This window comes from Arachis stenosperma, chromosome 4 (genome assembly GCF_014773155.1).
Source record: "Arachis stenosperma cultivar V10309 chromosome 4, arast.V10309.gnm1.PFL2, whole genome shotgun sequence".
NCBI lineage: Eukaryota > Viridiplantae > Streptophyta > Magnoliopsida > Fabales > Fabaceae > Arachis > Arachis stenosperma.
In genome coordinates, this window is record NC_080380.1 from 88,032,334 (window position 1) to 88,045,131 (window position 12,798).

The 12,798-nt window shown below is 38.6% G+C and overlaps 1 non-coding gene across 1 annotated transcript; it reads left to right on the top strand.

Annotated features, from left to right (window-relative positions):
- Positions 1–326: 326 nt before the first annotated feature.
- LOC130977810 (small nucleolar RNA R71) lies at positions 327–434 on the top strand. The gene has a single exon (XR_009085485.1). It is a non-coding gene; the product is annotated as a small nucleolar RNA R71 (small nucleolar RNA).
- Positions 435–12,798: the final 12,364 nt, after the last annotated feature.

Sequence of the window (12,798 nt, forward strand, 5' to 3'; positions counted from 1 at the left end):
GCGTCCTTAGTACTGCCTTGTGCAGCTTGCATTCCAGACAGACTTTGAGAAATCATATTGACTTGTTGAGTCAATATTTTGTTCTGAGCCAATATGACATTCAGAGTATCAATCTCAAGAACTCCTTTCTTCTGATTCGTCCCATTGTTCACAGTATTCCTTTCAGAAGTGTACATGAATTTGTTATTTGCAACCATTTCAATGAGTTCTTGAGCTTCTGCAAGCGTCTTCTTCAGATGAAAAGATCCTCCAGCAGAGCTGTCCAATGACATCTTGGACAGTTCAGACAGATCATCATAGAAGATACCTATGATGCTCCATTCAGAAAGCATGTCAGAAGGACACTTTCTGATCAATTGTTTGTATCTTTCCCAAGCTTCATAGAGGGATTCACCTTCCTTCTGTCTGAAGGTTTGGACTTCCACTCTAAGCTTACTCAATTTTTGAGGTGGAAAGAACTTTGCCAAGAAGGCATTGACTAGCTTTTCCCAAGAGTTCAGGCTTTCTTTAGGTTGTGAGTCCAACCATATCCTAGCTCTGTCTCTTACAGCAAAAGGGAATAGCATAAGTCTGTAGACCTCAGGGTCAACCCTATTGGTCTTGACAATGTCATAGATTTGCAAGAATTCAGCTAAAAACTGATGAGGATCCTCCAATGGAAGTCCATGGAACTTGCAATTCTGTTGCATTAGAGAAACTAATTGAGGCTTAAGCTCAAAGTTGTTTGCTCCAATGGCAGGGATAGAGATGCTTCTCCCATAGAAGTCGGGAGTAGGTGCAGTAAAGTCACCCAGCACCTTCCTTGCATTGTTGGCATTGTTGTTGTTTTTGGCTGCCATGTCTTCTTCTTGTTTGAAGATTTCTGTTAGGTCCTCTATAGAGAGTAGTGCTTTAGCTTCTCTTAGCTTTCACTTTAAGGTCCTTTCAGGTTCAGGGTCAGCCTCAACAAGAATGCTTTTGTCTTTGCTCCTGCTCATATGAAAGAGAAGAGAACAAGAAAATATGGAATCCTCTATGTCACAGTATAAAGATTCCTTGAGATGTCAAAGGAAAAGAAGAATAGAAGGAGGTGGTAGAAGAAGAAGAATTCGAACTTATCAAGAGAGATAGAGTTCGAATTGTTGATAGTGGAGGAGTGTTAGTCCTTAAATAGAAGGATGTGAAAAGAGGGGAAGAATTTTTGAAAATAAATTAAGAGATTTTGAAGAAATTTTGAAAAATTGAAGAATGATTTTCAAAAATTAAAGTTGGGAAAGAAATAAAGTGATTTTTGAAAAAGATTTTGAAATTAGAAATCAAAAAGATTGAAAATTATTTGGAAAAAGATGTGATTAAGAAGATATGATTGAAGAGTTATGGTTTTAAAAAGATATGATTGAAAAGATATGATTGAGAAACAATTTAAAAAGATTTGATTTTTAAAATTAATGACTTGGCTAACAAGAAATTTAAAGGATATGATTCAAACATTAAACCTTTCTTAACAGAAAAGGCAACATACTTGAAATGTTGAATCAAATCATTAATTGTAGGCAAGTATTTTTGAGAATGGAAAGAAATTGATTTTGAAAATATATGATTGAAAATATATGGTTTAAAAAAGATTTGATTTTGACAAATTATGAAAACTTGAAAAAAAAATTGAATTAAAAACAAAATCTTCCCTCTTGTATCATCCTGGCGTTAAACGCCCAGAATGGTATCCATTCTGGCATTTAACGCCCAAAATGCTACCCTTTTGGGCATTAAACGCCACCTGGCTGGTGTTTAAACGCCAGTTTTCCTTCTTCACTGGGCGTTTTGAACGCCCAGCTTTTTCTATGTAATTCCTCTGCTGCATGTTCTGAATCTTCAATTCTCTGTATTATTGACTTGAAAAGACACAAATTAAAAAATTTTTTTTTGAATTTTTAATGATGAGGAATAATCAAAATGAAACTAAGATCAAATAAACAATGCATGCAAGACACCAAACTTAGAAGTTTGTATACTATTGACACTAACAAATTGAGAATACATATGAGAAACAACAAAACACTCAAGACAAGAGAATTTAAAGATCAGAGCAAGGAAATCATCAAGAACAACTTGAAGATCAATGAAGAATATAATGCATGTAATTTTCGAAAATTAGAAGAATAAAGACATCCAATTGACACCAAACTTAAAATTAGACACTAGACTCAAACAAGAAATATAAAAATATTTTTTATTTTAAGATTTTAAAATTTTTTTTGTGCTTTTTCAAAAATTGAGTGGAAAAGAAAAACAAGGGTTCAAAATTCTTAATGAGAATTCCAGGAATCATTGCAATGCTAGTCTAAGACTCCGGTCCAGGAATTAGACATGGCTTCACAGCCAGCCAAGCTTTCAGTGAAAGCTCCGGTCCAAAACACTAGACATAGCTAATGGCCAGCCAAGTTTTAGCAGATCATTGCTCACAACAGCAAAATTGATAGAAATCAACAAGCTCTTGTGATGATAAGTTGAAACCTCGGTCCAAAAGATTAGACATGGCTTCACAGCCAGCCATACTTCAACAAATCATCATGAAACTATAGAATCCATTCTTAAAAACTCTGAAGAACAAAATAGAAATATTTTTTTTATTTTTGAAAAATTTTCGAAAAGTAAAAAGCTTAAACATAAAATAAAATTACCTAATCTAAGCAACAAGATGAACCGTTAGTTGTCCAAACTCAAACAATCCCTGACAACGGCGCCAAAAACTTGGTGCACGAAATTGTGATCATCAATGGCGCCATCAACATGGTACGCTCAATTGCAATCTCAACTCTTTATCACAACTTTGCACAACTAACCAGCAAGTGCACTAGGTCGTCCAAGTAATAAACCTTACGCGAGTAAGGGTCGATCCCACGGAGTTTGTTGGTATGAAGCAAGCTATGGTCATCTTGTAAATCTCAGTCAGGCGGATTCAAATGGTTATGGAGGATTGATAATTAAAAGATGAATAAAACATAGAATAAAGATAGAGATGCTTATGTAATTCATTGGTGAGAATTTCAGATAAGCGTATGGAGATGCTTTGTCCCTTCCGTCTCTCTGCTTTCCTATTGTCTTCATCCAATCCTTCTTACTCCTTTCCATGGCAAGCTGTAGGTTGGGCATCACCGTTGTCAATGGCTACAGTCCTGTCCTCTCAGTGAAAATATTCAACGCGCTCTGTCACAGCACGGCTATTCATCTGTCGGTTCTCAATCATGTCGGAATAGAATCCAGTGATTCTTTTGCGTCTGTTACTAACGCCCCACATTTGCGAGTTTGAAGCTTGTCACAGTCATTCAATCCCTGTATCCTACTCAGAATAACACAGACAAAGTTTAGACCTTCTGGATTATCAAGAATAGCCGCCAATGGATTCTAGCTTATACCACGAAGATTCTGATTAAGGAATCCAAGAGATATCCACTCAATCTAAGGTAGAACGGAGGTGGTTGTCAGGCACACGTTCATAGGTGAGAATGATGATGAATGTCATGGATCATCACATTCATCAAGTTGAGGAACAAGTGATATCTTAGAACAAGAATAAGCTGAATTGAATAGAAGAACAATAGTAATTGCATTAATACTCGAGGTACAGCAGAGCTCCACACCTTAATCTATGGTGTGTAGTGATGTGTGGAAAACGATCCAACACAAAACTCACCGGCAAGTGTACCGGGTCGCATCAAGTAATAATAACTCACATGAGTGAGGTCGATCCCACAGGGATTGAAGGATTGAGCAATTTTAGTTTAGTGGTTGATTTAGTCAAGCGAATTAAGTATTGGTTGAATGATTTATAATTGACAGAAACTAAATTGCTTGAAATGTAAAGAGGGAAGGGAAAATTGTAGAAAATTAAAGAGAGCCAGAAGTAAAATACTGAATTTTAAAGAGCAAGTAATTTAAAATTGCAGAAACTTAGATTGCAAGAAATGTAAAAAACAGAAGCTTAAAGTGCAAGAAACGTAAATTACTTGAATCATAAAAGGGATTGGGAGTTGGGATTGCAGAATTCAAATAGGCAAAAGTAAATTGCAATAAACAGAAGAGTAGAGGATTTATTGATTGGAATTAGATCTCAATAGAAAATAAAATTTCTTCGAAGAGTAAACAAAGCATGGCTGGTGCTTAATTTACAACAATAACAGGTGCTTAAGTTGCAGCAATTTAAAATTGGATTCAAGATCTTAGGAGTAGAAGAGACTAGATAACAAGTCTAGATCTCAAATCCTTCCTTGATCCAACAAGAACAATTGCAAAAGAAGTAAGAAAAAGTGAATTGCAGAAAGAGTAGAAGATGAAGCAGTATATGGAACTTGAAATTCAATTATGCAGAAAATTAAACAAGAGATCTCAAGGTGAGATTGAAACAGAAATTCTTCAATTCTCCACCCAAGATTCAAAGCAAGAAAAGTAAAGAGTGCTCAAGCAAGAACAAGGAAGAAGAGAGATCAATTCTCCTTCTCGATTCTCTAAGATCTCAATTCAAAGCTCAAAAATAAAATTCAAAAATGAAGTCTAAAAATGTAAAAGTTTAAAGGTAAAAAAAGGTCCCTAATACATCAAACTAGCTTCTATTTATACACTTTCTATTCTTGGATTCTAGAATTTGGATGGGCTTTTGATTTGGTGAAGAAATGAATTAAGTTGGACTTTTAATTCAATTTTCAGCCCATGAGAAATTAGCTTCCAGGAGGCTGCTCTGCTCTTGTGGAGAGCAGAGCAGTGAAGTCTTGCATGGGGATGCATATTGCATACGTGCTGAGTGTGGGACATCAGGATGCTGCCCTGCCCTTTTGGAGGGCAAGGCAATGTTGTCATGGTGCGCCTTGCCTCTCTTAAAATATTTCGCGTGCCTAGTCTTGGACACCATCTGGGTAGCGCTCAAGTGGTGCTAAGAGCGTAGCTTCGTTGCTTTGTTAGTGAAGCCTCCGTGTTCAAGACTTGCTGGGAGCATTTTGGCCAATTTTTGGCTTATTTTCCTTACAAGGAGCACTCCTTCCTTCCCTTGGGTCATGGGTTCGAAACCCATGAGTGGCACTTGGAGTTGATTTTTCTTGGATTTTCTTCAAGAGGAGCCCGAAATTGCTCTTGAGGAGGGCAGGGCAGAATTTTTCCTTCCTTTGTTCCTTGGCATAGAGTTGTGCTCCGCTCTTATGGAGGGCAGGGCAGTGATGTTTTGGAAGCTTAGTTCATTATGCTGCTCTCCTGGAGAGCAGTGTGCTCTTGTGGAGAGCAGTGTGGCTTCCTTCATCAATGTTGCGCCACACTTTTCCTTCTTTTACCACACCTTTGTCTTCCTTTGGCCACACTTATTAAGCCACGTTTTTCTTCTTTTCTTCCTTTCTTCACCTACAAGAAACCAAAACAACCAATCAAAGTATCTCCAAATTCACAAGGTTTATAAATAAAAAAAATCAATTAATTTTAGCTCAAACCTCATGATTTAGCATAAATTAAATGGTGGTTGTTTGATTTAAAGAAGTCATGCATTTTCATTCCAAATTACTTACTTTAGATGCAAGAAAGTGCATAAAGACTAGTGAAACAAGTGAAATTAACTTGAAAAATGGGTATATGATGACTTGTCATCACAACACCAAACTTAAATCTTGCTTGTCCCCAAGCAAGCATCAAAACTAAGAGGAAATGAAATGAAAAAGAAAAGCATACATATCCTTATTAGGCATATAGTAGAACTTGGTTCATGGAGTTTCATGCAGATCAATAGTAGTTCATTTATTATTTGCTGTCATAACAAACAATGTCTCCTAAAGGGTTCACCAAGGTTGCTGCTATAATACCTTACTTTTTATTTATTTCCCTTGTTAGCTTTTTCTTCTTTCTTTTGCATTAGAGAGCTTATTATTTATTGAAGGCTTGGTGGCAAATGTTGCAGCAGCCTTTGGCTTTATTTTTGGCTCAACATTTCTTCACCACAGACACATGGCTCACCATTTCCTCCTAGGATCATTGATGCCCAGCATCTCTTTGGATAACTAAATGCTTTGTAACTAGGTTGCTCTTTATTGTGGACTTTCAATTGGCCATCCCAAATCAGTTGATCTAAGTGGCCAGGTTTTGAAATACCCTTTAGAATTTACTTGTCCAAGCATATCCTAGTACAAGAACACCACAGGCATGTGTCCTAGGGTCCAAGCTATTGGTGCCTAGCCTTATTCTTTGTTTCTTTGCCATCTTTTGGCCTTTTCTTTTTCCTTTTCTTTTGATTTTGTTTTATTTTCAAGGGACTTTTATTAATTGAAGGTTCATAGCAGCAAACTAGCTTAAGCTTCAAGTAAGATGTCATTATGCAACAATTATTCTATGAGCTAACAATTGAATCAAACACATACCACCACTAACTTCCGTTCTAACTTATGCAACATTGGATATTTACTTTCTAATTAAAATATTTCTCTTTTATTCAAGCATATGGGAAACAAAATAGAATTCAAGCTAAGTGATGAATGACAAGCACTTATGCAAATAAGCATTCTTAACAAACAATTCCACTTGTAACCAAGTAAACACTTTAGCGAGACATATAAGAGTTCCCAAATCAAAACAATTCACAACAGCAAAGATTAAGTTTAGATACAACCTTTGAAGTTGCAGCCCTTTGGTTCTTCCTTCCGTTGGGTCCCTTTTGAGTCATAATGCCATTTGTCTTCAAATGTTGTCTAATTTCCTGCATAATTCTCAAAAGTTGCTTGCTTCTCAAGCCCTTAAATGAATGGTTAGTATGCATAAATTGAGTGTGTCTCTTGGATTTATTTTGGTGTGGCAACACCAAACTTAATTCCTTGCCACTGCCTCAGATGCAACAAGTTAACCATATGTGAAACCTTGTGTCTTTGCTAAAGGTTATGAAATTAAAAAAAACTAGAAAATAACTAGATGGTTGAATGAATTGTCTAATTGCCTGGAGCTAGCATTCTGCATAAGGTGAGAGTATGCTTTTAGATAGATTTTGGTGGAACACCAAACTTAAAATCATTCATTCTCCCTTAACTTGTTTTGATGTGAAACACCAAACTTAGCTCCTTGCACTACAGACCAATTATTCAACCTTTTTATTGAAATAAGCTAGAAAAGAAAACTACCTCAGGTTGGGTTGCCTCTCAACAAGCGCTTCTTTATTGTCATTAGCTTGACATTGATCTACCCTTAGGGTGGTTGATGGTTGGAATGTCGGAGCTTGTCCCCTCTCACTGTCAGCCTCCTTTGTGTGCCTTGATGCTCTATTTCAATGTGCTCGAGAGAGAGTACTTGGTTAACAGTGTAGTGGTCTTCTGCTCCTAACTGTTGATATACTAATTGCACCTTGTCACCTTTGGAAAATCCTTCAGTTGGGATTTTTTTTGTTCTTCCACCCTTTGTAAACTTTCTTCTTGTTTTTCTTCCTTTTCCTTGTCAGTCTTTCTTCCTTAACAGTGGCTTGAGTTGTGATACCTCCCTTTTTGTTTATTGGTGGACGAAATTGTGATTTCTATCTTTTGATCTTTAGTATGTACACAACTCCGTTCAACTAACCAGCAAGTGCACTGGGTCGTCCAAGTAATACCTTACGTGAGTAAGGGTCGATCCCACGGAGATTATTGGTTTGAAGCAATCAATACTTATTTTATTAATCTTAGTCAGGATGCCAATAAGGTTATTTGGGTTTTACTTGTAAAAAGCCAAACTACTTAAAATTGTAAGTTGGAATAATAAAGAAATACTAGCGTTACTTGTTGTGCAGTAATGGAGAATATGTTGGAGTTTTGGAGATGCTTTGTCCTTTGAACTTCAACTCTTCCTTGAAATCCTCTTCTCACACGCAAGTTCCTTCCATAGCAAGCTCTATGTAGGGTGTCACCGTTGTCAGTGGCTACTTCCCATCCTCTCAGTGAAAACGTTCCTATGCTCTGTCACAGCACGGCTAATCATCTGTCGGTTCTCAATCAGGTTGGAATAGAATCCATTGATTCTTTTGCGTCTGTCACTAACGCCCAGCCCTCAGGAGTTTGAAGCACGTCACAGTCATTCAATCCCGGAATCCTACTCGGAATACCACAGACAAGGTTTAGACTTTCCGGATTCTCATGAATGCCGCCATCAATCCGGCCTATACCACGAAGATTCTGATTAAGGAATCTAAGAGATATTCATTCAATCTGATGTAGAACGGAGGTGGTTGTCAGGCACACGTTCATGGGTTGAGGAAGGTGATGAGTGTCACGGATCATCACCTTCTTCACAATTAAGCGCGAATAAACATCTTAGATAAGAACAAGCGTGTTTGAATGGAAAACAAAGGAATTGTATTAAATCATCGAGACGCTGCAGAGCTCCTCACCCCAACAATGGAGTTTAGAGACTCATGCCGTCAAAAGTATGTAATTCAGATCTGAAAAATGTCATGAGGTACCGAAAATGTCTGTAAAAGTTGTTTAAATATTAAACTAGTAACCTAGGTTTACAGAAAATGAATAAACTAAGATAATTGGTGCAGAAATCCACTTCTGGGGCCCACTTGGTGTGTACTGGGGCTGAGACTAAAGCTATCCACGAGTAGAGGCCTTTCCTGGCGTTAAACTCCAGGTTATGACGTGTTTTGGGCGTTCAACTCCGGATCATGACGTTTTTCTGGCGTTTAACTCCAGACAGCTGCATGTACTTGGCGTTCAACGCCAAGTTACGTCGTCTATCCTTGCGCAAAATATGGACTATTATATATTGCTGGAAAGCCCTGGATGTCTACTTTCCAACGCCGTTGAGAGCGCGCCAATTGGACTCCTGTAGCTCCAGAAAATCCATTTCGAGTGCAGGGAGGTCAGGATCCAACAGCATCAGCAGTCCTTTTTCAGCCTAAGTCAGATTTTTGCTCAGCTCCCTCAATTTCAGTCAGAAAATACCTGAAATCACAGAAAAATACACACACTCATAGTAAAGTCCAGAAATATGATTTTTGCCTAAAAACTAATAATATTTAACTAAAAACTAATCGAAACATGCTAAAATCTACATGAAATTACCCCCAAAAAGCGTATAAAATATCCGCTCATCATTTATCATCCCGGTTTCTTTTTTAATTCCTTCTCCTCCTTGCACCTGCTCATTCTTCTGTTCTACTGTGTTGTTGGTTGCTTGCCTTGGAAGACAGTCACTACTTGTCTTGCTTGTTTCTTCATTACTTTGTGATTCTGGGAACACTTTCAAGGTAATGCTTTCCTCATGCATCCTAAGGGTTAGTTCTCCTTGCTCTATATCTACGATGGCTCTAGCAGTGGCCAAAAATGGTCGACCAAGTATTATGGAGTCATTCTCATTCTCTGCTGAATCCAGGATCACAAAGTCTGTAGGAAAGATGAACTTGTCAACCTTAACTAAAAGGTTTTCAATCACCCCTTTGGGGTATACTACTGATTGGTCCACCAATTCCAAGGACATCTGTGTTGGTTTCACCTCTCCTATGCCAAGCTTTTTCAATAAAGAAGATGGGATTAAATTTATGCTTGCTCCTAAGTCACACATCCCCTTGTTGATGAATAGACTTCCAATGGTACAAGGTAGGAAGAAATCTCCAGGATCTTCAAGCTTGGGAGGAAGGCCTTTTCTGATGAGTGCACTGCATTCTTCAGTGAGCATTACAGTCTCCTTCTCATTCCAACTCCTTTTCTTGTTGATGAGCTCCTTTAAGAACTTGGCATATAGAGGCATTTGCTCCAATGCCTCAGCCAAGGGTATGTTGATCTCTAGCTTCTTGAAAGTCTCAAGGAATTTGTGGAAATGTTGATCCTTTGCTTCTTTGTGAAATCTCTGTGGATAAGGTAGTGGAGGTGTAAGATTCTTCTCCACTTGCTACTGTCTTGGATTTGGTTCTTCCATGATCTGCTTTCCCTTTTTCAAATTATGTGGTTGGTTGTTCTCTTCTGTGAGCTTTTCTGGGACATTCTTACTTGTTATGTCCTTGTTGTTAGCTCCATCTTTCTCTGTTGGCTCTTTGTCATTCTCCGTAAGTTTCTTGGTTGCCCCTTGGTTGCCATCCACCAATGTCTTTCCACTCCTTAGTTGCACAGCTTTGCACTCTTCTTTTGGATTAGGAATGGTGTCACTTGGTAGTGAGCTTGAAGGTCTCTCAATAGAAATCTGCTCAGAGATTTGTCCAATCTGCCTTTCTAGGCTCTTCATGGAAGCTTCTTGGTTCTTTGTTGTTAATTCTTGGTTCTTCATCATCTTCTCTATGAGCATCTCCAGATTAGTAATCCTCTGAGAGTCTTGTGAGATTGGTTGGTTTTGGGGTGTTGATGGATGATGGTAAGTGTTTTGGTTAGTTGGTTGGGTATTGGATGGATAATGGTTGGAATTGGGGTAATTGTTTTGGGATTTTCTGTAAGGAATTTGGTTAGTTGGCTGCTGGTTGTGATTTTGGTTGTTTCTTGGAGTGTTTTGAGCTGAGTTCCTTTGCCATGGTTGTTGGTTTTGTTTGTGGTTATCTCCCCACCTAAGGTTTGGGTGGTTCTTCCAAGATGGATTGTAGGTGTCACCATATACCTCATTTGATCTAGAATTTTGGTTGTGCATATAGTGCACTTGCTCTTGTTGCTGTTCTTCTTGGTTTTCTTCATTCTGCCCCCAAGGAGTTGATGGTTGGCTTGTGGCACTCACTGATGCAACCTGAAGGCTATCAATTCTCTTGGCCATTTGCTCAAATTGTTGCTGAATCTGCTACTGCATCACTTTATGTTGAGCCAAAATTGTATCCACTCCTTCCAATTCTAGCACTCCCTTCCTCTGTGATGGTTGGCGTTGCCTTTGGTGAGCAAAGAAATATTGGTTGTTGGCCACCATATCAATGAGGTTCTGAGCTTCCTCTGCAGTTTTTATCAATTGCAATGATCCTCCAGCTGAGTGATCAAGTGCCTCTTAAGCCTTCAGAGTAAGTCCTTCATAGAAGTTCTGTAGCTTCCCACTTAGTGAACATCTCTGGTGGACATTTCCTCAGCAAAGCCTTATATCTTTCCCATGCCTCATATAGATTTTCAGCATCCATTTGAGTGAATGTCTGCACCTCAGTCTTCAATCTTATGATCCTTTGAGGGGGATAAAATTTGGCAAGAAACTTGCTCACCAAATAATCCCAAGTGTTGATGCTCTCCTTTGGAAATGTTTCTAGCCATTGAGTGGCTTTGTCCCTGAGAGAGAATGGGAACAGCAGCAGCTTGTATATGTCAGGGTGCACTCCATTGCTTTTAACTGTGTCACAGATCCTCAAGAAAGTGGATAGATGTTGATTCGGGTCCTCCAATGGCCCTCCTCCAAAAGAGCAGTTGTTTTGAACCAATGTGATGAGTTGTGGCTTTAGTTCAAAGTTTTTTTCATTGACATTAGGGGTAAGAATGCTACTCCCACAATGTCGAGCATTTGCAAATGTATAGGAGGCCAGTACTCTCATCTGTTGTGGGTTATTGTTGGCCCCTCCTTCTGGCTGATTGAGATTTGATGGATCTCCTTCCATCTCTTAGAATTCCTCCTCAGATTCTTCCTCTCCAACAATGTTCTTCCCTCTTTCAGCTCTTCCTAATCATCGAAGAGTTCTTTAGTCAGTTTCAGAGAAAATAGGAGAAGCTCTCCCTGTACCTGACATACAAAGACACAACAAGAAACACACAGAACCAGAAAACCAGTGAAACTTCAATCTATTGCTAGAATGAAGTTTTAGTTAGCTGGTGGACGAAATTGTGATTCCTTTGTTATTGTATTTTGTAAAATTCATTACTTTTTCAACTATGTGTGGACACAACTCCGTTCAACTTAACCAGCAAGTGTACTGGGTCATCCAAGTAATACCTTACGTGAGTAAGGGTCGATCCCACAGAGATTGTTGGTATGAAGCAAGCTATGGTCACCTTGTAAATCACAGTTAGGCAGATTAAATTGGTTTATGGATTCGAAAATTAATAGTAAATAGAAAATAAAAAGGGATAGAAATACTTATGTAAATCAATAGTAGGAATTTCAGATAGGTGTATGGAGATGCTAGAATCCTTTCGAATCTCTACGTTCGTATTACTTTCATCCAATTCTTCTTACTCCTTTCCATGGCAAGCTGTATGTAGGGCATCACCATCATCAATGGCTACTTTCAATCCTCTCGGGAAAATGGTCCTATGCGCTGTCACTGCATGGCTAATCGTCTGGAGGCATCACCCTTGTTGATAGCTACATCCCATCCTCTCAGTGAAAATGGTCCAAATGCTCTGTCACAGCACGGCTAATCATCTGTCGGTTCTCAATCAGGTTGGAGTAGAATCCATTGATTCTTTTGCGTTTGTCATCACGCCCAGCCTTCAGGAGTTTGAAGCTCGTCACAGTCATTCAATACCGGAATCCTACTCGGAATACCACAGACAAGGTTAGACTTTCCGGATTCCCGGGATCCTACTCGGAATACCACAGACAAGGTTAGACTTTCCGGATCCCCATGAATGCCGCCATCTATCTAGCTTATACCACAAAGATTCTATTGGGGAATCTAAGAGATATGCGCCCGGCCTAAGGTAGAATAGAAGTGATTGTCAGTCACGCGCGTTCATAGGTGAGAATGATGATGAGTGTCACAGATCATCACATTCATCAAAGTGTTGTGCAACGTATATCTTGGAATAAGAATAAAAGAGAATTGAATAGAAAGTAATAATAATTGTATTGAAACTTGAGGTACAGCAGAGCTCCACACCCTTAATCTATGGTGTGCAGAAACTCCACCGTTGAAAATACATAAGTGAAAGGTTCAGGCAT